This window comes from Heterodontus francisci, chromosome 2, assembly GCF_036365525.1.
Source record: "Heterodontus francisci isolate sHetFra1 chromosome 2, sHetFra1.hap1, whole genome shotgun sequence".
Lineage (NCBI taxonomy): Eukaryota > Metazoa > Chordata > Chondrichthyes > Heterodontiformes > Heterodontidae > Heterodontus > Heterodontus francisci.
In genome coordinates, this window is record NC_090372.1 from 35,589,205 (window position 1) to 35,613,793 (window position 24,589).

Below are 24,589 nucleotides of genomic sequence, written 5' to 3' on the forward strand. Positions count from 1 at the left end.
TTTTCCAGTACATTATTCCAACACAAGGTATTTCTTTTCCAGTACATTATTCCAACACGAGGTGTTTCTTTTCCAGGACATTATACCAACATCAGGTGTTCATTTCCAGTACATTATTCCAACACGAGGTGTTTCTTTTCCAGGACATTATTCCAACACGAGATGTTTCTTTTCCACTACATTATACCAACATCAGGTGTTCATTTCCAGTACATTATTCCAACACAAGGTATTTCTTTTCCAGTACATTATTCCAACACAAGGTATTTCTTTTCCAGTACATTATTCCAACACGAGGTGTTTCTTTTCCAGGACATTATACCAACATCAGGTGTTCATTTCCAGTACATTATTCCAACACGAGGTGTTTCTTTTCCAGTTCATTATTTCAACACGAGGTGTTACCTTTCCAGTACATTATTCCAACACGAGGTGTTTCTTTTCCAGGATATTATTCCAACATCAGGTGTTCATTTCCAGAACATTATTCCAACACGGGGTGTTTCTTTTCCAGTACATTATTCCAACACGAGGTGTTTCTTTTCCAGTCCATTATTTCAACACGAGGTGTTACCTTTCCAGTACATTATTCCAACACGAGGTGTTTCTTTTCCAGGATATTATTCCAACATCAGGTGTTCATTTCCAGGACATTATTCCAACACGAGCTGTTTCTTTTCCAGTACATTATTCCAACACGAGGTGTTACCTTTCCAGTACATTATTCCAACACGAGGTGTTTCTTTTCCAGGATATTATTCCAACATCAGGTGTTCATTTCCAGGACATTATTCCAACAGGAGGTGTTACTTTTCCAGTACATTATTCCAACATGAGGTGTTTCTTTTCCAGTACATTATTCCAATATGAGCTGTTTCTTTTCCAGGACATTATTCCAACATCAGGTGTTCATTTCCAGAACATTATTCCAACATGAGCTCTTGCTTTTCCAGTACATTATTCCAACACGAGGTGTTTCTTTTCCAGTCCATTATTCCAACATCAGGTGTTCTTTTCCAGTACATTATTCCAACACGAGGTGTTTCTTTTCCAGTACATTATTCCAACATCAGGTGTTCATTTCCAGTACTTTATTCCAACACGAGGTGTTACTTTTCCAGGACATTATTCCAACACGAGGTGTTTCTTTTCCAGGACATTATTCCAACATCAGGTGTTCATTTCCAGTACTTTATTCCAACACGAGGTGTTACTTTTCCAGGACATTATTCCAACACCAGGTGTTTCTTTTCCAGTACATTATTCCAACATCAGGTGTTCATTTCCAGTACTTTATTCCAACACGAGGTGTTACTTTTCCAGGACATTATTCCAACACGAGGTGTTTCTTTTCCAGTACATTATTCCAACACGAGGTGTTTCTTTTCCACTACATTATACCAACATCAGGTGTTCATTTCCAGTACATTATTCCAACACGAGGTGTTACATTTCCAGGACATTATTCCAACATGAGGTGTTTCTTTTCCACTACATTATACCAACATCAGCTGTTCATTTCTAGTACATTATTCCAACACGAGGTGTTTCTTTTCCAGTACATTATTCCAACACGAGGTGTTTCTTTTCCACTACATTATACCAACATCAGGTGTTCATTTCCAGTATATTATTCCAACACGAGGTGTTTCTTTTCCAGTACATTATTCCAACATCAGGTGTTCATTTCCAGTACATTATTCCAACATCAGCTGTTCAATTCCAGTACATTATTCCAACACGAGGTGTTTCTTTTCCAGTACATTATTCCAACACGAGGTGTTTCTTTTCCACTACATTATACCAACATCAGGTGTTCATTTCCAGTATATTATTCCAACACGAGGTGTTTCTTTTCCAGTACATTATTCCAACATCAGGTGTTCATTTCCAGTACATTATTCCAACATCAGGTGTTCATTTCCAGTACATTATTCCAACACGAGGTGTTTCTTTTCCAGTACATTATTCCAACACGAGGTGTTTCTTTTCCAGGACATTATACCAACATCAGGTGTTCATTTCCAGTACATTATTCCAACACGAGGTGTTTCTTTTCCAGGACATTATTCCAACACGAGGTGTTTCTTTTCCACTACATTATACCAACATCAGGTGTTCATTTCCAGTACATTATTCCAACACAAGGTGTTTCTTTTCCAGTTCATTATTTCAACACGAGGTGTTACCTTTCCAGTACATTATTCCAACACGAGGTGTTTCTTTTCCAGGATATTATTCCAACATCAGGTGTTCATTTCCAGAACATTATTCCAACACGAGGTGTTTCTTTTCCAGTACATTATTCCAACACGAAGTGTTTCTTTTCCAGTCCATTATTTCAACACGAGGTGTTACCTTTCCAGTACATTATTCCAACACGAGGTGTTTCTTTTCCAGGATATTATTCCAACATCAGGTGTTCATTTCCAGGACATTATTCCAACACGAGCTGTTTCTTTTCCAGTACATTATTCCAACACGAGGTGTTACCTTTCCAGTACATTATTCCAACACGAGGTGTTTCTTTTCCAGGATATTATTCCAACATCAGGTGTTCATTTCCAGGACATTATTCCAACAGGAGGTGTTACTTTTCCAGTACATTATTCCAACATGAGGTGTTTCTTTTCCAGTACATTATTCCAATATGAGCTGTTTCTTTTCCAGGACATTATTCCAACATCAGGTGTTCATTTCCAGAACATTATTCCAACATGAGCTCTTGCTTTTCCAGTACATTATTCAAACACGAGGTTTTTCTTTTCCAGTCCATTATTCCAACATCAGGTGTTCTTTTCCAGTACATTATTCCAACATCAGGTGTTCATTTCCAGTACTTTATTCCAACACGAGGTGTTACTTTTCCAGTACATTATTCCAACACGAGGTGTTTCTTTTCCACTACATTATACCAACATCAGGTGTTCATTTCCAGTACATTATTCCAACACGAGGTGGTACATTTCCAGGACATTATTCCAACATGAGGTGTTTCTTTTCCAGTACATTATACCAACATCAGCTGTTCATTTCTAGTACATTATTCCAACACGAGGTGTTTCTTTTCCAGTACATTATTCCAACATCAGGTGTTCATTTCCAGTACATTATTCCAACATCAGGTGTTCATTTCCAGTACATTATTCCAACACGAGGTGTTTCTTTTCCAGTACATTATTCCAACACGAGGTGTTTCTTTTCCAGTACATTATTCCAACATCAGGTGTTCATTTCCAGTACATTATTCCAACATCAGGTGTTCATTTCCAGTACATTATTCCAACATCAGGTGTTCTTTTCCAGTACATTATTCCAACATCAGGTGTTCTTTTCCAGTACATTATTCCAACATCAGGTGTTCATTTCCAGTACATTATTCCAACATCAGGTGTTCATTTCCAGTACATTATTCCAACATCAGGTGTTCTTTTCCAGTACATTATTCCAACATCAGGTGTTCTTTTCCAGTACATTATTCCAACATCAGGTGTTCATTTCCAGTACATTATTCCAACATCAGGTGTTCATTTCCAGTACATTATACCAACATCAGCTGTTCATTTCCAGTACATTATTCCAACACGAGGTGTTTCTTTTCCAGTACATTATTCCATCACGAGGTGTTTCTTTTCCACTACATTATACCAACATCAGCTGTTCATTTCCAGTACATTATTCCAACACGAGGTGTTTCTTTTAAAGTACATTATTCCAACACGAGGTGTTTCTTTTCCAGTACATTATTCCAACATCAGGTGTTCATTTCCAGTACATTATTCCAACATCACGTGTTCATTTCCAGTACATTATACCAACATCAGCTGTTCATTTCCAGTACATTATTCCAACACGAGGTGTTTCTTTTCCAGTACATTATACCAACATCAGGTGTTCATTTCCAGTATATTATTCCAACACGAGGTGTTTCTTTTCCAGTACATTATTCCAACATCAGGTGTTCATTTCCAGTACATTATTCCAACATCAGGTGTTCATTTCCAGTACATTATTCCAACACGAGGTGTTTCTTTTCCACTACATTATACCAACATCAGGTGTTCATTTCCAGTACATTATTCCAACATCAGGTGTTTCATTTCCAGTACATTATTCCAACACGAGGTGTTTCTTTTCCACGACATTATGCCAACATCAGGTGTTCATTTCCAGTACATTATTCCAACATGAGCTGTTTCTTTTCCAGTACATTATTCCAACACGAGGTGTTTCTTTTCCACTACATTATACCAACATCAGGTGTTCATTTCCAGTACATTATTCCAACATCAGGTGTTCTTTTCCAGTACATTATTCCAACATCAGGTGTTCATTTCCCGTACATTATTCCAACATCAGGTGTTCATTTCCAGTACATTATACCAACATCAGCTGTTCATTTCCAGTACATTATTCCAACACGAGGTGTTTCTTTTCCAGTACATTATTCCATCACGAGGTGTTTCTTTTCCACTACATTATACCAACATCAGCTGTTCATTTCCAGTACATTATTCCAACACGAGGTGTTTCTTTTCCAGTACATTATTCCAACACGAGGTGTTTCTTTTCCAGTACATTATTCCAACATCAGGTGTTCATTTCCAGTACATTATTCCAACATCACGTGTTCATTTCCAGTACATTATACCAACATCAGCTGTTCATTTCCAGTACATTATTCCAACACGAGGTGTTTCTTTTCCAGTACATTATTCCAACATCAGGTGTTCATTTCCAGTACATTATTCCAACATCAGGTGTTCTTTTCCTGTACATTATTCCAACATGAGGTGTTTCTTTTCCAGGACATTATACCAACATCAGGTGTTCCTTTCCAGTACATTATTCCAACACGAGGTGTTTCTTTTCCACTACATTATACCAACATCAGGTGTTCATTTCCAGTACATTATACCAACATCAGGTGTTCATTTCCAGTACATTATTCCAACACGAGGTGTTTCATTTCCAGTACATTATTCCAACACGAGGTGTTTCTTTTCCAGTACATTATTCCAACATCAGGTGTTCATTTCCAGTACATTATTCCAACATCAGGTGTTCTTTTCCTGTACATTATTCCAACATGAGGTGTTTCTTTTCCAGGACATTATACCAACATCAGGTGTTCCTTTCCAGTACATTATTCCAACACGAGGTGTTTCTTTTCCACTACATTATACCAACATCAGGTGTTCATTTCCAGTACATTATTCCAACACGAGGTGTTTCATTTCCAGTACATTATTCCAACACAAGGTGTTTCTTTTCCACGACATTATGCCAACATCAGGTGTTCATTTCCAGTACATTATTCGAACACGAGCTGTTTCTTTTCCAGTACATTATTTCAACACCAGGTGTTCATTTCCAGTACATTATTCCAACACGAGGTGTTTCTTTTCCAGTACATTATTCCAACATCAGGTGTTCATTTCCAGTACATTATTCCAACACCAGGTGTTTCTTTTCCAGTACATTATTCCAACACGAGGTGTTTCATTTCCAGTACATTATTCCAACACGGGTTGTTCTTTTCCAATACATTATTCCAACACCAGGTGTTTCTTTTCCAGTACATTATTCCAACACGAGGTGTTTCATTTCCAGTACATTATTCCAACACGAGGTGTTACTTTTCCAGGACATTATTCCAACACGAGGTGTTTCTTTTCCACTACATTATACCAACATCAGGTGTTCATTTCCAGTACATTATTCCAACACGAGGTGTTACTTTTCCAGGACATTATTCCAACACGAGGTGTTTCTTTTCCAGTACATTATTCCAACACCAGGTGTTTCTTTTCCAGTACATTATTCCAACATCAGGTGTTCATTTCCAGTACATTATTCCAACATCAGGTGTTCATTTCCAGTACATTATTCCAACACGAGGTGTTTCTTTTCCAGTACATTATTCCAACACGAGGTGTTTCTTTTCCACGACATTATGCCAACATCAGGTGTTCATTTCCAGTACATTATTCCAACACGAGGTGTTACTTTTCCAGGACATTATTCCAACACGAGGTGTTTCTTTTCCAGTACATTATTCCAACACCAGGTGTTTCTTTTCCAGTACATTATTCCAACATCAGGTGTTCATTTCCAGTACATTATACCAACATCAGGTGTTCATTTCCAGTATATTATTCCAACACGAGGTGTTACTTTTCCAGGACATTATTCCAACACGAGGTGTTTCTTTTCCAGTACATTATTCCAACACGAGGTGTTTCTTTTCCAGTACATTATACCAACATCAGGTGTTCATTTCCAGTACATTATTCCAACACGAGGTGTTTCTTTTCCACTACATAATACCAACATCAGGTGTTCATTTCCAGTACATTATTCCAACATCAGGTGTTCATTTCCAGGACATTATTCCAACACCAGGTGTTTCTTTTCCAGTACATTATTCCAACATCAGGTGTTCAATTCCAGTATATTATTCCAACACGAGGTGTTTCTTTTCCAGTAAATTATTCCAACATCAGGTGTTCATTTCCAGTTCATTATTCCAACATGAGCTGTTGCTTTTCCAGTACATTATTCCAACACGAGGTGTTACTTTTCCAGGACATTATTCCAACACGAGGTGTTTCTTTTCCAGGACATTATTCCAACACGAGGTGTTTCTTTTCCAGTACATTATTCCAACACGAGGTGTTACTTTTCCAGGACATTATTCCAACACGAGGTGTTTCTTTTCCAGTACATTATTCCAACACGAGGTGTTTCTTTTCCAGGACATTATAGCAACATCAGGTGTTTCTTTTCCAGTACATTATACCAACATGAGCTGTTTCTTTTCCAGTACATTATTCCAACACGAGGTGTTTCTTTTCCACTATATTATACCAACACGAGGTGTTTCTTTTCCAGTACATTATTCCAACACGAGGTGTTTCTTTTCCAGTACATTATTCCAACACCAGCTGTTCTTTTCCAATACATTATTCCAACACCAGCTGTTCTTTTCCAGTACAGTATTCCAACACCAGCTGTTCTTTTACAGTACATTATTCTAACACGAGGTGTTCTTTTCCAGTACATTATTCCAACACCAGCTGTTCTTTTCCAGTACAGTATTCCAACACCAGGTGTTCCTTTACAGTACATTATTCTAACACGAGGTGTTCTTTTCCAGTACAGTATTCCAACACCAGCTGTTCTTTTACAGTACATTATTCCAACACCAGCTGTTCTTTTCCAGTACATTATTCCAACACCAGCTGTTCTTTTACAGTACATTATTCCAACACCAGCTGTTCTTTAACAGTACATTATTCCAACACGAGGTGTTCTTTTCCAGTACATTATTCCAACACCAGCTGTTCTTTTCCAGTACATTATTCCAACACCAGCTGTTCTTTTCCTGTCCAGTATTCCAAGACCAGGTGTTCTTTTACAGTACATTATTCGAAAACGAGGTGTTCTTTACCAGTACAGTATTCCAACACCAGCTGTTCTTTTCCAGTACATTATTCCAACACCAGCTGTTCTTTTCCAGTACAGTATTCCAACACCAGGTATTCTTTTACAGTACATTATTCTAACACGAGGTGTTCTTTTCCAGTATATTATTCCAACACCAGCTGTTCGTTTCCAATACATTATTCCAACACCAGCTGTTCTTTTCCAGTACAGTATTCCAACACCAGCTGTTCTTTTCCAGTACATTATTCCAACACCAGCTGTTCTTTTCCAGTACATTATTCCAACATGAGGTGGTGTTTTCCAGTACATTATTCCAACACCAGGTGTTCTTTTCCAGTATATTATTCCAACACCTGGTGTTCTTTCCAGTACATTATTCCCACTTGAGGTGTTCTTTTCCAGTATATTATTCCAACACGAGGTGTTCTTTTCCAGTACATTATTCCAACACCAGGTGTTCTTTTCCGGTACGTTATTCCAACACGAGGTGTTTCTTTCCCAGTACATTATACCAACATCAGGTGTTCATTTCCAGTACATTATTCCAACACGAGGTGTTTCTTTTCCAGTACATTATACCAACATCAGGTGTTCATTTCCAGTACATTATTCCAACACGAGGTGTTTCTTTTCCAGTACATTATACCAACATCAGGTGTTCATTTCCAGTACATTATTCCAACATGAGATGTTTCTTTTCCAGTACATTATTCCAAAACGAGGTGTTTCTTTTCCAGTACATTATTCCAACATGAGCTGTTTCTTTTCCACTACATTATACCAACATCAGGTGTTCATTTCCAGTACATTATTCCAACATCAGGTGTTCATTTCCAGTACATTATTCCAACACGAGGTGTTTCTTTTCCAGTACATTATTCCAACACGAGGTGTTACTTTTCCACTACATTATACCAACATCAGGTGTTCATTTCCAGTATATTATTCCAACACGAGGTATTTCTTTTCCAGTACATTATTCCAACATCAGGTGTTCATTTCCAGGACATTATTCCAACACGAGGTGTTTCATTTCCAGTACATTATTCCAACATCAGGTGTTCATTTCCAGTTCATTATTCCAACATGAGCAGTTGCTTTTCCAGTACATTATTCCAACACGAGGTGTTACTTTTCCAGGACATTATTCCAACACGAGGTGTTTCTTTTCCAGGACATTATTCCAACACGAGGTGTTTCTTTTCCAGTACATTATTCCAACACGAGGTGTTTCTTTTCCACTACATTATTCCAACATCAGGTGTTTCTTTTGCAGTACATTATACCAACATGAGCTGTTTCTTTTCCAGTACATTATTCCAACACGAGGTGTTTCTTTTCCAGTACATTATTCCAACACGAGGTGTTTCTTTTCCACTACATTATTCCAACATCAGGTGTTTCTTTTGCAGTACATTATACCAACATGAGCTGTTTCTTTTCCAGTACATTATACCAACACGAGGTGTTTCTTTTCCAGTACATTATACCAACATGAGCTGTTTCTTTTCCAGTACATTATTCCAACACGAGGTGTTTCTTTTCCAGTACATTATTCCAACACCAGGTGTTTCTTTTCCACTACATTATACCAACATCAGGTGTTCTTTTCCAGTATATTATTCCAACCCCAGCTGTTCTTTTCCAATACATTATTCCAACACCAGCTATTCTTTTCCAGTACAGTATTCCTACACCAGCTGTTCTTTTCCAGTACATTATTCCAACACGAGTTGTTTCTTTTCCAGTACATTATTCCAACACCAGGTGTTTCTTTTCCACTACATTATACCAACATCAGGTGTTCTTTTCCAGTATATTATTCCAACACCAGCTGTTCTTTTCCAATACATTATTCCAACACCAGCTATTCTTTTCCAGTACAGTATTCCTACACCAGCTGTTCTTTCCCAGTACATTATTCCCACATGAGGTTTTCTTTTCCAGTATATTATTCCAACACGAGGCGTTCTTTTCCAGTACATTATTCCAACACCAGGTTTTCTTTTCCCGTACAGTATTCCAACACCAGGTGTTCTTTTACAGTACATTATTCTAACACGAGGTGTTCTTTTCCAGTACATTATTCCAACACCAGCTGTTCTTTTCCAGTACATTATTCCAACACCAGCCGTTCTTTTCCAGTACAGTATTCCAACACCAGCTCTTCTTATCCAGTACATTATTCCAACACCAGCTGTTCTTTTCCAGTCCAGTATTCCAACACCAGCTGTTCTTTTCCAGTACAGTATTCCAACACCAGGTTTTCTTTTCCCGTACAGTATTCCAACACCAGGTGTTCTTTTACAGTACATTATTCTAACACGAGGTGTTCTTTTCCAGTACATTATTCCAACACCAGCTATTCTTTTCCAGTACAGTATTCCTACACCAGCTGTTCTTTTCCAGTACTTTATTCCAACACCAGCTGTTCTTTTCCAGTACAGTATTCCAACACCAGTTGTTCTTTTACAGTACATTATTCTAACACGAGGTGTTCTTTTCCAGTACATTATTCCAACACCAGCTGTTCTTTTCCAGTACAGTATTCCAACACCAGGTGTTCCTTGACAGTACATTATTCTAACACGAGGTGTTCTTTTCCAGTACAGTATTCCAACACCAGCTGTTCTTTTACAGTACATTATTCCAACACGAGGTGTTCTTTTCCAGTACATTATTCCAACACCAGCTGTTCTTTTACAGTACATTATTCCAACACCAGCTGTTCTTTTACAGTACATTATTCCAACACGAGGTGTTCTTTTCCAGTACATTATTCCAACACCAGCTGTTCTTTTCCAGTACATTATTCCAACACCAGCTGTTCTTTTCCTGTCCAGTATTCCAAGACCAGGTGTTCTTTTACAGTACATTATTCGAAAACGAGGTGTTCTTTACCAGTACAGTATTCCAACACCAGCTGTTCTTTTCCAGTACATTATTCCAACACCAGCTGTTCTTTTCCAGTACAGTATTCCAACACCAGGTGTTCTTTTACAGTACATTATTCTAACACGAGGTGTTCTTTTCCAGTATATTATTCCAACACCAGCTGTTCTTTTCCAATACATTATTCCAACACCAGCTGTTCTTTTCCAGTACAGTATTCCAACACCAGCTGTTCTTTTCCAGTACATTATTCCAACACCAGCTGTTCTTTTCCAGTACATTATTCCAACATGAGGTGGTGTTTTCCAGTACATTATTCCAACACCAGGTGTTCTTTTCCAGTATATTATTCCAACACCTGGTGTTCTTTCCCAGTACATTATTCCCACTTGAGGTGTTCTTTTCCAGTATATTATTCCAACACGAGGTGTTCTTTTCCAGTACATTATTCCAACACCAGGTGTTCTTTTCCGGTACGTTATTCCAACACGAGGTGTTCTTTTCCAGTACATTATTCCAACACGAGGTGTTTCTTTTCCAGTACATTATTCCCACTTGAGGTGTTCTTTTCCAGTATATTATTCCAACACGAGGTGTTTCTTTTCCAGTACATTATTACAACATGAGGTGTTGTTTTCCGGTACGTTATTCCAACGCCAGGTGTTCTTTTCCAATACATTATTCCAACACCAGCTGTTCTTTTCCAGTACATTATTCCAACACCAGCTGTTCTTTTCCAGTTCATTATTCCCACATCAGGTGTTCTTTTCCAGTACGTTATTCCATCACGAGGTGTTCTTTTCCTGTACATTATTCCCACATGAGGTGTTCTTTTCCAGTACATTATTCCAACACCAGCTGTTCTTTTCCAGGACATTATTCCAACACCAGATGTTCTTTTCCAGTACAATATTCGAAGACGAGGAGTTCTTTTCCTGTACGTTATTCCCACATGAGGTGTTCTTTTCCACTACATTATTCCAACATGTGGTGTTCTTTTCCCGTACATTATTCCAACATGAGGTGTTCTTTCCCAGTACATTATTCCCACATGAGGTTTTCTTTTCCAGTATATTATTCCAACACGAGGCGTTCTTTTCCAGTACATTATTCCAACACCAGGTTTTCTTTTCCCGTACAGTATTCCAACACCAGGTGTTCTTTTACAGTACATTATTCTAACACGAGGTGTTCTTTTCCAGTACATTATTCCAACACCAGCTGTTCTTTTCCAGTACATTATTCCAACACCAGCCGTTCTTTTCCAGTACAGTATTCCAACACCAGCTCTTCTTATCCAGTACATTATTCCAACACCAGCTGTTCTTTTCCAGTCCAGTATTCCAACACCAGCTGTTCTTTTCCAGTACAGTATTCCAACACCAGGTTTTCTTTTCCCGTACAGTATTCCAACACCAGGTGTTCTTTTACAGTACATTATTCTAACACGAGGTGTTCTTTTCCAGTACATTATTCCAACACCAGCTATTCTTTTCCAGTACAGTATTCCTACACCAGCTGTTCTTTTCCAGTACTTTATTCCAACACCAGCTGTTCTTTTCCAGTACAGTATTCCAACACCAGCTGTTCTTTTACAGTACATTATTCTAACACGAGGTGTTCTTTTCCAGTACATTATTCCAACACCAGCTGTTCTTTTCCAGTACAGTATTCCAACACCAGGTGTTCCTTGACAGTACATTATTCTAACACGAGGTGTTCTTTTCCAGTACAGTATTCCAACACCAGCTGTTCTTTTACAGTACATTATTCCAACACGAGGTGTTCTTTTCCAGTACATTATTCCAACACCAGCTGTTCTTTTACAGTACATTATTCCAACACCAGCTGTTCTTTTACAGTACATTATTCCAACACGAGGTGTTCTTTTCCAGTACATTATTCCAACACCAGCTGTTCTTTTCCAGTACATTATTCCAACACCAGCTGTTCTTTTCCTGTCCAGTATTCCAAGACCAGGTGTTCTTTTACAGTACATTATTCGAAAACGAGGTGTTCTTTACCAGTACAGTATTCCAACACCAGCTGTTCTTTTCCAGTACATTATTCCAACACCAGCTGTTCTTTTCCAGTACAGTATTCCAACACCAGGTGTTCTTTTACAGTACATTATTCTAACACGAGGTGTTCTTTTCCAGTATATTATTCCAACACCAGCTGTTCTTTTCCAATACATTATTCCAACACCAGCTGTTCTTTTCCAGTACAGTATTCCAACACCAGCTGTTCTTTTCCAGTACATTATTCCAACACCAGCTGTTCTTTTCCAGTACATTATTCCAACATGAGGTGGTGTTTTCCAGTACATTATTCCAACACCAGGTGTTCTTTTCCAGTATATTATTCCAACACCTGGTGTTCTTTCCCAGTACATTATTCCCACTTGAGGTGTTCTTTTCCAGCATATTATTCCAACACGAGGTGTTCTTTTCCAGTACATTATTCCAACACCAGGTGTTCTTTTCCGGTACGTTATTCCAACACGAGGTGTTCTTTTCCAGTACATTATTCCAACACGAGGTGTTTCTTTTCCAGTACATTATTCCCACTTGAGGTGTTCTTTTCCAGTATATTATTCCAACACGAGGTGTTTCTTTTCCAGTACATTATTACAACATGAGGTGTTGTTTTCCGGTACGTTATTCCAACGCCAGGTGTTCTTTTCCAATACATTATTCCAACACCAGCTGTTCTTTTCCAGTACATTATTCCAACACCAGCTGTTCTTTTCCAGTTCATTATTCCCACATCAGGTGTTCTTTTCCAGTACGTTATTCCATCACGAGGTGTTCTTTTCCTGTACATTATTCCCACATGAGGTGTTCTTTTCCAGTACATTATTCCAACACCAGCTGTTCTTTTCCAGTACATTATTCCAACACCAGATGTTCTTTTCCAGTACAATATTCGAAGACGAGGAGTTCTTTTCCTGTACGTTATTCCCACATGAGGTGTTCTTTTCCAGTACATTATTCCAACAGGTGGTGTTCTTTTCCCGTACATTATTCCAACATGAGGTGTTCTTTCCCAGTACATTATTCCCACATGAGGTTTTCTTTTCCAGTATATTATTCCAACACGAGGCGTTCTTTTCCAGTACATTATTCCAACACCAGGTTTTCTTTTCCCGTACAGTATTCCAACACCAGGTGTTCTTTTACAGTACATTATTCTAACACGAGGTGTTCTTTTCCAGTACATTATTCCAACACCAGCTGTTCTTTTCCAGTACATTATTCCAACACCAGCCGTTCTTTTCCAGTACAGTATTCCAACACCAGCTCTTCTTATCCAGTACATTATTCCAACACCAGCTGTTCTTTTCCAGTCCAGTATTCCAACACCAGCTGTTCTTTTCCAGTACCGTATTCCAACACCAGCTGTTCTTTTCCAGTACATTATTCCAACACCAGCTGTTCTTTTCCAGTACTGTATTCCAACACCAGCTGTTCTTTTCCAGTCCATTATTCCAACACCAGCTGTTCTTTTCCAGTACAGTATTCCAACACCAGGTGTTCTTTTCCAGTACTTTATTCCAACACCAGCTGTTCTTTTACAGTACATTATTCTAACACGAGGTGTTCTTTTCCAGTACAGTATTCCAACGCCAGGTGTTCTTTTACAGTACATTATTCTAACACGAGCTGTTCTTTTCCAGTACAGTATTCCAACACCAGGTGTTCTTTTACAGTACATTATTCCAACACCAGCTGTTCTTTTACAGTACATTATTCTAACACGAGGTGTTCTTTTCCAGTACAGTATTCCAACACCAGCTGTTCTTTTCCAGTACAGTATTCCAACACCAGGTGTTCTTTTCCTGTACAGTATTCCAACACCAGGTATTCTTTTACAGTACATTATTCCAACACCAGCTGTTCTTTTACAGTACATTATTCCAACACCAGGTGTTCTTTTACAGTACATTATTCCAACACCAGCTGTTCTTTTACAGTACATTATTCCAACACGAGGTGTTCTTTTCCAGTACAGTATTCCAACGCCAGGTGTTCTTTTCCAGTACATTATTCCATCACCAGCTGTTCTTTTACAGTACATTATTCCAACACCAGGTGTTCTTTTCCAGTACAGTATTCCAACACCAGCTGTTCTTTTCCAGTACATTATTCCAACACCAGCTGTTCTTTTCCAGTACAGTATTCCAACACCAGCTGTTCTTTTACAGTACATTATTCTAACACGAGGTGTTCTTTTCCAGTACATTATTCCAACACCAGCTGTTCTTTTCCAGTACAGTATTCCAACACCAGGTGTTCCTTTACAGTACATTATTCTAACACGAGGTGTTCTTTTCCAGTACAGTATTCCAACACCAGGTGTTCTTTTACAGTACATTATTCCAACACCAGCTGTTCTTTTACAGTACATTATTCCAACACGAGGTGTTCTTTTCCAGTACATTATTCCAACACCAGCTGTTCTTTTCCAGTACATTATTCCAACACCAGCTGTTCTTTTGCTGTCCAGTATTCCAAGACCAGGTGTTCTTTTACAGTACATTATTCTGACGCGAGGTGTTCTTTACCAGTACAGTATTCCAACACCAGGTGTTCTTTTCCAGTACATTATTCCAACACCAGTTGTTCTTTTCCAGTACAGTATTCCAACACCAGGTGTTCTTTTACAGTACATTATTCTGACACGAGGTGTTCTTTTCCAGTACAGTATTCCAACACCAGGTGTTCTTTTCCAGTACATTATTCCAACACCAGGTGTTCTTTTCCAGTACATTATTCTAACACGAGGTGTTCTTTTCCAGTATATTATTCCAACACCAGCTGTTCTTTTCCAATACATTATTCCAACACCAGCTGTTCTTTTCCAGTACAGTATTCCAACACCAGCTGTTCTTTTCCAGTACATTATTCCAACACCAGCTGTTCTTTTCCAGTACAGTATTCCAACACCAGGTGTTCTTTTACAGTACATTATTCTAACACGAGGTGTTCTTTTCCAGTACATTATTCCAACACCAGCTGTTCTTTTCCAGTACATTATTCCAACACAAGCTGTTCTTTTCCAGTACAGTATTCCAACACGAGGTGTTCTTTTCCAGTATATTATTCCAACACCAGCTGTTCTTTTCCAATATATTATTCCAACACCAGCTGTTCTTTTCCAGTACAGTATTCCAACACCAGCTGTTCTTTTCCAGTACATTATTCCAACTCCAGCTGTTCTTTTCCAGTACAGTATTCCAACACCAGGTGTTCTTTTACAGTACATTATTCTAACACGAGGTGTTCTTTTCCAGTACATTATTCCAACACCAGCTGTTCTTTTCCAGTACATTATTCCAACACAAGCTGTTCTTTTCCAGTGCATTATTCCAACACCAGCTGTTCTTTTCCAGTACAGTATTCCAACACCAGCTGTTCTTTTCCAATATATTATTCCAACACCAGCTGTTCTTTTACAGTACATTATTCCAACACGAGGTGTTCTTTTCTAGTACATTATTCCAACACCAGCTGTTCTTTTACAGTACATTATTCCAACACCAGCTGTTCTTTTACAGTACATTATTCCAACACGAGGTGTTCTTTTCCAGTACATTATTCCAACACCAGCTGTTCTTTTCCAGTACATTATTCCAACACCAGCTGTTCTTTTCCTGTCCAGTATTCCAAGACCAGGTGTTCTTTTACAGTACATTATTCGAAAACGAGGTGTTCTTTACCAGTACAGTATTCCAACACCAGCTGTTCTTTTCCAGTACATTATTCCAACACCAGCTGTTCTTTTCCAGTACAGTATTCCAACACCAGGTGTTCTTTTACAGTACATTATTCTAACACGAGGTGTTCTTTTCCAGTATATTATTCCAACACCAGCTGTTCTTTTCCAATACATTATTCCAACACCAGCTGTTCTTTTCCAGTACAGTATTCCAACACCAGCTGTTCTTTTCCAGTACATTATTCCAACACCAGCTGTTCTTTTCCAGTACATTATTCCAACATGAGGTGGTGTTTTCCAGTACATTATTCCAACACCAGGTGTTCTTTTCCAGTATATTATTCCAACACCTGGTGTTCTTTCCCAGTACATTATTCCCACTTGAGGTGTTCTTTTCCAGTATATTATTCCAACACGAGGTGTTCTTTTCCAGTACATTATTCCAACACCAGGTGTTCTTTTCCGGTACGTTATTCCAACACGAGGTGTTTTTTTCCAGTACATTATTCCAACACGAGGTGTTTCTTTTCCAGTACATTATTCCCACTTGAGGTGTTCTTTTCCAGTATATTATTCCAACACGAGGTGTTTCTTTTCCAGTACATTATTACAACATGAGGTGTTGTTTTCCGGTACGTTATTCCAACGCCAGGTGTTCTTTTCCAATACATTATTCCAACACCAGCTGTTCTTTTCCAGTACATTATTCCAACACCAGCTGTTCTTTTCCAGTTCATTATTCCCACATCAGGTGTTCTTTTCCAGTACGTTATTCCATCACGAGGTGTTCTTTTCCTGTACATTATTCCCACATGAGGTGTTCTTTTCCAGTACATTATTCCAACACCAGCTGTTCTTTTCCAGGACATTATTCCAACACCAGATGTTCTTTTCCAGTACAATATTCGAAGACGAGGAGTTCTTTTCCTGTACGTTATTCCCACATGAGGTGTTCTTTTCCAGTACATTATTCCAACATGTGGTGTTCTTTTCCCGTACATTATTCCAACATGAGGTGTTCTTTCCCAGTACATTATTCCCACATGAGGTTTTCTTTTCCAGTATATTATTCCAACACGAGGCGTTCTTTTCCAGTACATTATTCCAACACCAGGTTTTCTTTTCCCGTACAGTATTCCAACACCAGGTGTTCTTTTACAGTACATTATTCTAACACGAGGTGTTCTTTTCCAGTACATTATTCCAACACCAGCTGTTCTTTTCCAGTACATTATTCCAACACCAGCCGTTCTTTTCCAGTACAGTATTCCAACACCAGCTCTTCTTATCCAGTACATTATTCCAACACCAGCTGTTCTTTTCCAGTCCAGTATTCCAACACCAGCTGTTCTTTTCCAGTACAGTATTCCAACACCAGGTTTTCTTTTCCCGTACAGTATTCCAACACCAGGTGTTCTTTTACAGTACATTATTCTAACACGAGGTGTTCTTTTCCAGTACATTATTCCAACACCAGCTATTCTTTTCCAGTACAGTATTCCTACACCAGCTGTTCTTTTCCAGTACTTTATTCCAACACCAGCTGTTCTTTTCCAGTACAGTATTCCAACACCAGCTGTTCTTTTACAGTACATTATTCTAACACGAGGTGTTCTTTTCCAGTACATTATTCCAACACCAGCTGTTCTTTTCCAGTACAGTATTCCAACACCAGGTGTTCCTTGACAGTACATTATTCTAACACGAGGTGTTCTTTTCCAGTACAGTATTCCAACACCAGCTGTTCTTTTACAGTACATTATTCCAACACGAGGTGTTCTTTTCCAGTACATTATTCCAACACCAGCTGTTCTTTTACAGTACATTATTCCAACACCAGCTGTTCTTTTACAGTACATTATTCCAACACGAGGTGTTCTTTTCCAGTACATTATTCCAACACCAGCTGTTCTTTTCCAGTACATTATTCCAACACCAGCTGTTCTTTTCCTGTCCAGTATTCCAAGACCAGGTGTTCTTTTACAGTACATTATTCGAAAACGAGGTGTTCTTTACCAGTACAGTATTCCAACACCAGCTGTTCTTTTCCAGTACATTATTCCAACACCAGCTGTTCTTTTCCAGTACAGTATTCCAACACCAGGTGTTCTTTTACAGTACATTATTCTAACACGAGGTGTTCTTTTCCAGTATATTATTCCAACACCAGCTGTTCTTTTCCAATACATTATTCCAACACCAGCTGTTCTTTTCCAGTACAGTATTCCAACACCAGCTGTTCTTTTCCAGTACATTATTCCAACACCAGCTGTTCTTTTCCAGTACATTATTCCAACATGAGGTGGTGTTTTCCAGTACATTATTCCAACACCAGGTGTTCTTTTCCAGTATATTATTCCAACACCTGGTGTTCTTTCCCAGTACATTATTCCCACTTGAGGTGTTCTTTTCCAGCATATTATTCCAACACGAGGTGTTCTTTTCCAGTACATTATTCCAACACCAGGTGTTCTTTTCCGGTACGTTATTCCAACACGAGGTGTTCTTTTCCAGTACATTATTCCAACACGAGGTGTTTCTTTTCCAGTACATTATTCCCACTTGAGGTGTTCTTTTCCAGTATATTATTCCAACACGAGGTGTTTCTTTTCCAGTACATTATTACAACATGAGGTGTTGTTTTCCGGTACGTTATTCCAACGCCAGGTGTTCTTTTCCAATACATTATTCCAACACCAGCTGTTCTTTTCCAGTACATTATTCCAACACCAGCTGTTCTTTTCCAGTTCATTATTCCCACATCAGGTGTTCTTTTCCAGTACGTTATTCCATCACGAGGTGTTCTTTTCCTGTACATTATTCCCACATGAGGTGTTCTTTTCCAGTACATTATTCCAACACCAGCTGTTCTTTTCCAGTACATTATTCCAACACCAGATGTTCTTTTCCAGTACAATATTCGAAGACGAGGAGTTCTTTTCCTGTACGTTATTCCCACATGAGGTGTTCTTTTCCAGTACATTATTCCAACATGTGGTGTTCTTTTCCCGTACATTATTCCAACATGAGGTGTTCTTTCCCAGTACATTATTCCCACATGAGGTTTTCTTTTCCAGTATATTATTCCAACACGAGGCGTTCTTTTCCAGTACATTATTCCAACACCAGGTTTTCTTTTCCCGTACAGTATTCCAACACCAGGTGTTCTTTTACAGTACATTATTCTAACACGAGGTGTTCTTTTCCAGTACATTATTCCAACACCAGCTGTTCTTTTCCAGTACATTATTCCAACACCAGCCGTTCTTTTCCAGTACAGTATTCCAACACCAGCTCTTCTTATCCAGTACATTATTCCAACACCAGCTGTTCTTTTCCAGTACCGTATTCCAACACCAGCTGTTCTTTTCCAGTACATTATTCCAACACCAGCTGTTCTTTTCCAGTACAGTATTCCAACACCAGCTGTTCTTTTCCAGTCCATTATTCCAACACCAGCTGTTCTTTTCCAGTACAGTATTCCAACACCAGGTGTTCTTTTCCAGTACTTTATTCCAACACCAGCTGTTCTTTTACAGTACATTATTCTAACACGAGGTGTTCTTTTCCAGTACAGTATTCCAACGCCAGGTGTTCTTTTACAGTACATTATTCTAACACGAGCTGTTCTTTTCCAGTACAGTATTCCAACACCAGGTGTTCTTTTACAGTACATTATTCCAACACCAGCTGTTCTTTTACAGTACATTATTCTAACACGAGGTGTTCTTTTCCAGTACAGTATTCCAACACCAGCTGTTCTTTTCCAGTACAGTATTCCAACACCAGGTGTTCTTTTCCTGTACAGTATTCCAACACCAGGTATTCTTTTACAGTACATTATTCCAACACCAGCTGTTCTTTTACAGTACATTATTCCAACACCAGGTGTTCTTTTACAGTACATTATTCCAACACCAGCTGTTCTTTTACAGTACATTATTCCAACACGAGGTGTTCTTTTCCAGTACTTTATTCCAACGCCAGGTGTTCTTTTCCAGTACAGTATTCCATCACCAGCTGTTCTTTTACAGTACATTATTCCAACACCAGGTGTTCTTTTCCAGTACAGTATTCCAACACCAGCTGTTCTTTTCCAGTACATTATTCCAACACCAGCTGTTCTTTTCCAGTACAGTATTCCAACACCAGCTGTTCTTTTACAGTACATTATTCTAACACGAGGTGTTCTTTTCCAGTACATTATTCCAACACCAGCTGTTCTTTTCCAGTACAGTATTCCAACACCAGGTGTTCCTTTACAGTACATTATTCTAACACGAGGTGTTCTTTTCCAGTACAGTATTCCAACACCAGGTGTTCTTTTACAGTACATTATTCCAACACCAGCTGTTCTTTTACAGTACATTATTCCAACACGAGGTGTTCTTTTCCAGTACATTATTCCAACACCAGCTGTTCTTTTCCAGTACATTATTCCAACACCAGCTGTTCTTTTGCTGTCCAGTATTCCAAGACCAGGTGTTCTTTTACAGTACATTATTCTGACGCGAGGTGTTCTTTACCAGTACAGTATTCCAACACCAGGTGTTCTTTTCCAGTACATTATTCCAACACCAGTTGTTCTTTTCCAGTACAGTATTCCAACACCAGGTGTTCTTTTACAGTACATTATTCTGACACGAGGTGTTCTTTTCCAGTACAGTATTCCAACACCAGGTGTTCTTTTCCAGTACATTATTCCAACACCAGCTGTTCTTTTCCAGTACAGTATTCCAACACCAGGTGTTCTTTTACAGTACATTATTCTAACACGAGGTGTTCTTTTCCAGTACATTATTCCAACACCAGCTGTTCTTTTCCAGTACATTATTCCAACACAAGCTGTTCTTTTCCAGTACAGTATTCCAACACGAGGTGTTCTTTTCCAGTATATTATTCCAACACCAGCTGTTCTTTTCCAATATATTATTCCAACACCAGCTGTTCTTTTCCAGTACAGTATTCCAACACCAGCTGTTCTTTTCCAGTACATTATTCCAACTCCAGCTGTTCTTTTCCAGTACAGTATTCCAACACCAGGTGTTCTTTTACAGTACATTATTCTAACACGAGGTGTTCTTTTCCAGTACATTATTCCAACACCAGCTGTTCTTTTCCAGTACATTATTCCAACACAAGCTGTTCTTTTCCAGTGCATTATTCCAACACCAGCTGTTCTTTTCCAGTACAGTATTCCAACACCAGGTGTTCTTTTACAGTACATTATTCCAACACCAGCTGTTCTTTTCCAGTACAGTATTCCAACACCAGCTGTCCTTTTACAGTACATTATTCTAAAACGAGGTGTTCTTTTCCAGTACAGTATTCCAACACCAGGTGTTCTTTTACAGTACATTATTCTAACACGAGGTGTTCTTTTCCAGTATATTATTCCAACACCAGCTGTTCTTTTCCAATACATTATTCCAACACCAGCTGTTCTTTTCCAGGACAGTATTCCAACACCAGCTTTTCTTTTACAGTACATTATTCTAACACGAGGTGTTCTTTTCCAGTATATTATTCCAACACCAGCTGTTCTTTTCCAATACATTGTTCCAACACCAGCTGTTCTTTTCCAGTACAGTATTCCAACACCAGCTGTTCTTTTCCAGTACATTATTCCAACACCAGCTGTTCTTTTCCAGTACAGTATTCCAACACCAGGTGTTCTTTTCCAGTACATTATTCTAACATGAGGTGTTCTTTTCCAGTACATTATTCCAACACCAGCTGTTCTTTTCCAGTACATTATGCCAACACAAGCTGTTCTTTTCCAGTACATTATTCCAACACTAGCTGTTCTTTTCCAGTACAGTATTCCAACACCAGGTGTTCTTTTACAGTACATTATTCTAAAACGACGTGTTCTTTTCCAGTACAGTATTCCAACACCAGGTGTTCTTTTACAGTACATTATTCTAACACGAGGTGTTCTTTTCCAGTACATTATTCCAACACCAGCTGTTCTTTTCCAGTACATTATTCCAACACCAGCCGTTCTTTTCCAGTACAGTATTCCAACACCAGCTCTTCTTATACAGTACATTATTCCAACACCAGCTGTTCTTTTCCAGTACAGTATTCCAACACCAGGTGTTCTTTTCCAGTACAGTATTCCAACACCAGCTGTTCTTTTCCAGTCCATTATTCCAACACGAGTTGTTCTTTTCCAGTACATTATTCCAACACCAGCTGTTTTTTTTCAGTACAGTATTCCAACACCAGGTGTTCTTTTCCAGTACATTATTCCAACACCAGCTGTTCTTTTCCAGTACAGTATTCCAACACCAGGTGTTCTTTTACAGTACATTATTCTAACACGAGGTGGTGTTTTCCAGTACATTATTCCAACATGAGGTGTTCTTTTCCAGTACATTATTCCAACACCAGCTGTTCTTTTCCAGTACATTATTCCAACACCAGCTGTTCTCTTCCAGTACAGTATTCCAACACCAGCTGTTCTTTTCCAGTGCATTATTCCAACACCAGCTGTTCTTTTCCAGTGCATTATTCCAACACCAGCTGTTCTTTTCCAGTACAGTATTCCAACACCAGGTGTTCTTTTCCAGTACATTATTCCAACACCAGCTCTTCTTTTCCAGTACAGTATTCCAACACCAGCTGTTCTTTTCCAGTGCATTATTCCAACACCAGCTGTTCTTTTCCAGTACATTATTCCAACACCAGCTGTTCTTTTCCAGTACAGTATTCCAACACCAGCTGTTCTTTTCCAGTGCATTATTCCAACACCAGCTGTTCTTTTCCAGTACATTATTCCAACACCAGCTGTTCTTTTCCAGTACAGTATTCCAACACCAGCTGTTCTTTTCCAGTACATTATTCCAACACCAGCTGTTCTTTTCCAGTACAGTATTCCAACGCCAGGTGTTCTTTTCCAATACATTATTCCAACACCATGTGTTGTTTTCCAGTACAATGTTCCCACATCAGGTGTTCTTTTCCAGTGCAATATTCCAACATCAGTTGTTGTTTTCCATAACATTATTCCCACATCAGGTGTTCTTTTTCAGTACGTTATTCCAGCACGAGCTGTTCTTTTCCAGTACATTATTCCCACTTGAGGTGTTCTTTTCCAGTATATTATTCCAACACGAGGTATTCTTTTCCAGTATGTTATTCCAACACCAGGTGTTCTTTCCCAGTACATTATTCCCACTTGAGGTGTTCTTTTCCAGTATATTATTCCAACACGAGGTGTTCTTTCCCAGTACATTATTCCCACTTGAGGTGTTCTTTTCCAGTATATTATTCCAACACGAAGTGTTCTTTTCCAGTATATTATTCCAACACCTGGTGTTCTTTCCCAGTACATTATTCCCACTTGAGGTGTTCTTTTCCAGTATATTATTCCAACACGAGGTGTTCTTTTCCAGTACATTATTCCAACATGAGGTGGTGTTTTCCAGTACAGTATTCCAACACCAGCTGTTCTTTTCCAGTACATTATTCCAACATGAGGTGGTGTTTTCCAGTACAGTATTCCAACACCAGGTGTTCTTTTCCAGTATATTATTCCAACACCTGGTCTTTCCCAGTACATTATTCCCACTTGAGGTGTTCTTTTCCAGTATATTATTCCAACACGAGGTGTTCTTTTCCAGTCCAGTATTCCAACACCAGCTCTTCTTATACAGTACATTATTCCAACACCAGCTGTTCTTTTCCAGTACAGTATTCCAACACCAGGTGTTCTTTTCCAGTACAGTATTCCAACACCAGCTGTTCTTTTCCAGTCCATTATTCCAACACGAGTTGTTCTTTTCCAGTACATTATTCCAACACCAGCTGTTTTTTTTCAGTACAGTATTCCAACACCAGGTGTTCTTTTCCAGTACATTATTCCAACACCAGCTGTTCTTTTCCAGTACAGTATTCCAATACCAGGTGTTCTTTTACAGTACATTATTCTAACACGAGGTGGTGTTTTCCAGTACATTATTCCAACATGAGATGTTCTTTTCCAGTACATTATTCCAACACCAGCTGTTCTTTTCCAGTACATTATTCCAACACCAGCTGTTCTCTTCCAGTACAGTATTCCAACACCAGCTGTTCTTTTCCAGTGCATTATTCCAACACCAGCTGTTCTTTTCCAGTGCATTATTCCAACACCAGCTGTTCTTTTCCAGTACAGTATTCCAACACCAGGTGTTCTTTTCCAGTACATTATTCCAACACCAGCTGTTCTTTTCCAGTGCATTATTCCAACACCAGCTGTTCTTTTCCAGTACATTATTCCAACACCAGCTGTTCTTTTCCAGTACAGTATTCCAACACCAGCTGTTCTTTTCCAGTGCATTATTCCAACACCAGCTGTTCTTTTCCAGTACATTATTCCAACACCAGCTGTTCTTTTCCAGTACAGTATTCCAACACCAGCTGTTCTTTTCCAGTACATTATTCCAACACCAGCTGTTCTTTTCCAGTACAGTATTCCAACGCCAGGTGTTCTTTTCCAATACATTATTCCAACACCATGTGTTGTTTTCCAGTACAATGT

General features: G+C 38.7%; 1 long non-coding RNA gene across 1 annotated transcript in view; it reads right to left on the reverse strand.

Moving 5' to 3' along the window:
- The window catches only part of LOC137379394 (uncharacterized), a 491,733-nt gene that overhangs the window by 448,272 nt on the left and 18,872 nt on the right, over nt 1-24,589 (reverse strand). The gene's annotated exons all lie outside the window — the stretch shown is intronic.